Source organism: Rutidosis leptorrhynchoides, chromosome 1 (genome assembly GCF_046630445.1).
Source record: "Rutidosis leptorrhynchoides isolate AG116_Rl617_1_P2 chromosome 1, CSIRO_AGI_Rlap_v1, whole genome shotgun sequence".
NCBI lineage: Eukaryota > Viridiplantae > Streptophyta > Magnoliopsida > Asterales > Asteraceae > Rutidosis > Rutidosis leptorrhynchoides.
The window spans coordinates 686,437,489-686,443,337 of record NC_092333.1 but is presented as its reverse complement, the minus strand read 5'-3'; positions in this window follow the sequence as shown (position 1 = coordinate 686,443,337).

Below are 5,849 nucleotides of genomic sequence, written 5' to 3'. Positions count from 1 at the left end.
TCCATGTTTGCATGAATTTTGTACTATGAGGTAATGTGCTACATATGCTACGTGTTCATAAATTTGGTGCATGGCGATAAACTGAAATTGTGAAAATGATTATTCATGACCTAAAACGTATTGTATGACTTAGGTTTGATATGTTGACCAATATTTGACATGAATCTACTGATTTTGACTTTAGTTGACCACATTGACCAAGTTTGACTTTCGGTTTGACTTCGGTTGACTTTGTTTGACTTGCATGATATAGTTGACTTTTACTTTAAATCGCGTCGAGTCGAGCAATAAGACAACGTACACTATGAAACCACACTTATATAAGATACATATATTGACCAACCTACATACGTATACTTAGGTTACACTACTCGGGTCTAAACCGTACAAGTCATTTGTCTTTCATTCCGAGCTTATTCAAAGGTGAGTCTACAGTCCCGCTTTTTACATGTTTTCAGGAATGAGAATACACGCTGTTATATTTACATTTTCAAATGCTTTATATTGACATGAGTACTACACATAATGCATAATGAGTTTGTTCAAAAAACCTCTAGCTTGAATACTTTTAATACCATTGGTAAGCACAATTTAGATGGACGGATCCGTTAGGTTGACAACCTCACCCACTATAAAAGCAGTGGTGCATTTACTTTGAACATTTAATACATCTGAACAATGTATAACATTTTACGAGGTAAGGTGGGTATAGTGGATATACTCGGGTCTTTGCTAGTATTCAGGTGCTCGGGTTATGCTTGCGATAGAATCTTGTGGTCAATGAAAATAAACTATTTTTCTGATAACTGTTTTTCAGACATTGTTACGTTACTTTAAACCTGTACATTCACCAACATTATTTGTTGACCTGTTTTTGCGTGTTGTTATTCTCAGGTCCTTAAGAGGTATGCTTCCGCTGTGTTTGCTGCATGTCTGGCTGTGGAGTCAGCATTTGATTTTAAAGAACATTATTTACTTTCGCATTTAAAACTTTTATACTATTTAAATACTGTTGGCTTGTGGTTACGATCACAACAGTGTTTCTATTTTGGGATTTCTGACTTTTGTTTTTGAAAGTTATTAATTTAAATAAAATTAAATGCGATTGCTTTAAACGTCTCATATAGAGGGCGTAACTGTTAACTGTGGGACCGAAATTAACACGCCGTCAGATGGTATTTTGGCTGGGTGTTATAAGATTAGTACCCTGCAATACATAATTTACATATGCATATATAATACTAAAATCCCATAAGTTATGGAGGATTCTACGGAAGTTGTCAGGCAAAGTCTACAGTAACAGATATGCTAAGATATGAATTTTGTCTATACACTATTCATGCAGTCAATGCAGTAAAACGTGTCTAGACTAAGAATAATGAGCAGGTAATTTCCTAAGGATGATAAGCAGATGATTTCCGACAAAAACGATAAGCAAAACTTTTGACATGCAGACACGGTCGAAGTCCAGACTTACTAATGCATCCTAACGACTATCAGTTAGACATACTAATGCAAGACCCGGTTCGCTAAGACCACCGCTCTGATACCAACTGTAAAGACCCATCCTAATCCATCCAGACGAAGTCCATATCGATTATAACCGATTCACAACAGTTGATTACATCGCGAGGTACTTGACCTCTATATGATACATTTTACAAATATTGCATTCGTTTTTGAAAAGACAATCTTTCATTACATCGAAAGTTGACAACATGCATACTATTTAGTAATATATCTTACTATAATTTACTTAATAATAATCTTGATGAACTCAACGACTCGAATGCAACGTCTTTTAAAATATGTCATGAATAACTCCAAGTAATATCTCTAAGATGAGCAAATGCACAGCGAAAGATTTCTTTCATACCTGAGAATAAACATGCTTTAAAGTGTCAACCAAAAGGTTGGTGAGTTCATTAGTTTAACATAAATAATCATTTCATAGTTTTAATAGACCACAAGATTTCATATTTTCATTTCTCATAAACATACGTCCCATGCATAGAGACAAAAATATCATTCATATGGATTGAACACCTGATAACCGACATTCACAATATGCATAAAAGAATATCCCCATCATTCCGGGATCCTCCTTCGGACATGATATAAATTTTGAAGTACTAAAGCATCCGGTACTTTGGATGGGGCTTGTTGGGCCCAATAGATCTATCTTTAGGATTCGCGTCAATTAGGGTGTCTGTTCCCTAATTCTTAGATTACCGGACTTAATAAAAAGGGGCATATTCGGTTTAATAATTCAACCATAAAATGTAGTTTCGATTACTTGTGTCTATTTCGTAAAACAATTATAAAAGCAGCGCATGTATTCTCAGTCCCAAAAATATATATATAGCAAAAGCATTTAAAAAGGGAGCAAATGAAACTCACGCATATAAATATTGTAAAACAGTTAATAAAGCATTTTGCATGTATTTTCAGCCCAAAAATATATATAAAAAGGGAATAATGAAACTCACGCATATAAATATTGTAAAACAGTTAATAAAGCATTTGCATGTATTCTCAGCTCAAAAATGTATATAAAAAGGGAATAATGAAACTCACCTAATGTATTTTGTAGTAAAAATACATATGACTATATTGAACAATGCAGGGTTGGCCTCGGATTCACGAACCTATATCATTTGTGTACTTATTAATATACATAATTGTAATTGAACACATATATATATAAATGTATTAGTTATATTATTTTTATGTTGATAATATGTATGTATGTATATATATATATATATATATATATATATATATATATATATATATATATATATATATATATATATATATATATATATATATATATATATATATATATATATATATATATATATATATGTTTTTATATGTTCATTTTATATATAAGATATTAATTTTTGTTATGTTATAGGTATTAAATATATCTTTATATATATATATATATATATATATATATATATATATATATATATATATATATATATATATATATATATATCATTTGTTTATTAAAAATAGTTATTATAGTAATACTGAATTAATATTTGTAATGATAAATATGATAATGATAATACTTAATATTAGTAATAATGAATATAATGATAGTAATTCTATTAGTAATAAAGTTAATGAAATTAATGATATATATAAAAAATATATTAATTTTACTGTTAGTGTTAGTTATGTTAATGATTTTAGTAATTACATAATACTGATGATCATTATAATGTACATAATAATAATAATAATAATAATAATAATAATAATAATAATAATAATAATAATAATAATAATAATAATAATAATAATAATAATAATAATAATAATAATAATATTAATGATTATGATACTTATAATGATAATTATAATACTAATAACAATTATATACTAGTAATGATACTAATAATAATATTATAACTTATGGAATGATACAAGTATTAATTTTTAATGAACAAATAATAAATTTTATAATTTTTATAGAAATTACAATAATATTCATAATCATAATAATAACAATGATAATAATACTAAATAATACTACTAATAATTTTCAATCAATAATAACAATAATAACAATAATAATAATAATAATAATAATAATAATAATAATAATAATAATAATAATAATAATAATAATAATAATACAAATAAAAAAAATAAAGCTACCTCCTCCAAAAAAATCTGCCAAAATTCTGTCACTCCAGGGACTCGAACCCCCGACCTCTCGAAACCCAACCCACACTCGAACCACTCCTCCATCTCATTAATTCTGTTTTAATAACCCAGTTTAAAAATATAACTCGTATGTTTACTGCTCCCTTCATCTTCTTCAACCACATAATCGATCAGGGATAATTTCCTTGACAACAAAAAATTAACTAACTAATTTATATTCCTAAATTAACCCAGAAGCTTTCATGAGTCATTTTAGTTGATTTAAATTACGACAGAAACAGAAAAGAAAGCTTTACAGTTTTGTTTGTGCAACGATGAACTCCAAAACAGAAATCGACCTTTTAGTATTTTTCAGACCACGAACCCAACATGAAATATATTGTAAATGACTCCTAGAAACTATCTGAATCATTAATTGATCCAAAAACATCAAACAATTTACGAATTTCCCAAAGAATGAAACGGTTGACTTTTTGAAGATTAAGTTTGACTCAAGAATTAATGCTCGATACGAGAAATTGGAAATCGAATCTTTGCAGATAGTTTTAGCAGAGGATTTCAAACACAATAGCATTTACACATTTTTAAAATTTATTCAAATTCGAGTTTTGGTTTAAAAGTTAGAAGTACAGAGGTTGTCGAGCAGATATATAAAAATTAATCTAATTTTTTTGCTGTTTTAACATGAATTGCATTTACAGCGTATTGTATAGAGACTAATAGATGATATATTACAGCTAATGTGTAACGACCCGTCAAAATCGCTATTGACGCGGCACATTAATCATTGATTCCACAGTGAGGTTTTGACCTCTATATGATACGTTTTGATAAAATATTGCATTCATTAAAATAAGTGACTTTCTAAACATAGAAAGTTATAAACATGTGGGCGAGTGCTTAGGTATAAGCAAAACCCCGAAATACATAAGTCTTTAATTACAGGTTGACATCACAGTCCAATTATTTATTACACAACGCAGTTTTATTTTGAATGCAATAAACTTTGTACAAAGCATGAGAGACTCCATGCAGGCAACAAGCACATCACAGCGGAAGCATTCTAAGGACCTGAGAATAAAACATGCTAAAAAGTCAACACGAATGTTGGTGAGTTATAGGTTTAATTGCTCGAGTCATAAACATATATAAAGATAGACCACAAGATTTCATCAAAAGTTTATCAATAGATTCTACGTAACAGAGCACCCTGGTAACTAAACTTAACACTATAGTGATAATTACCCCATTCGTTTTAATATACGCAAACCAACGTGTCTTAAACTCAAATAACATACGTCCGTTAAAAGGCTAGCGCTCTAGCTCGGACGGGGATGTCAAGCCCTATGGATCCATATACAATTATTCGCGCCCACCAGTCCATATCCTATGTACTGGCAGCTACTAGTTACCAAAGCTAAGGGATTTTCGGTTTAACACAGTGTAGAATTTTGTATGTACTTGTGTCTTATTGCGTTTAAAATAAATTGCATGTATTCTCAGCCCAAAAATATTTAAAGTATTTAAAAAGGGAGACTATAACTCACAGTTCAATATTGAGACTCAATATTGCAGGCAAATTGCGTAGACGTAATGATGGTAGACGACTGTATGGTTGGCCTTGGATTCAAGAACAATACCCCGAACAATACCCAATATTTCCTTATTTTAAAACGGTTTGAAACCCGAATTAAAAATACCCTCGAATATACTTTATTATTATTAAACTTAAAATTAAAATTATAATTAAAATTATAAATATAATTTTAAGTACAGAATAAGAATGAAAAAAACGTCGAGCAAAACTGACCTTTTATAGTACTTTTCGATTTACTGTAGCTCATGCGATCGCATGAGTTTTTAGTGTTTTTGCCATGCGATCGCATGGCCGCCTTTTCTGTTTTTGTTTGCTAGTCCGTCGACATCAAATAGTATTTACTGTAGCAAATAGTGTTTTACTGTAGCAAATAGTGGTTTACTGTAGCAAATAGTGTTTACTGTAGCAAATAGTGTTTTACTGTAGCAAAATACGGTTTCACTGTAGCACTGTAGCAAAATACGGTTTCACTGTAGCAAATAGTGTTTTTCTGTAGTAAAGTCATTTTTACTTGTACATCTTATAATATATATATATATACATACATATATGTATATTTACATAATAT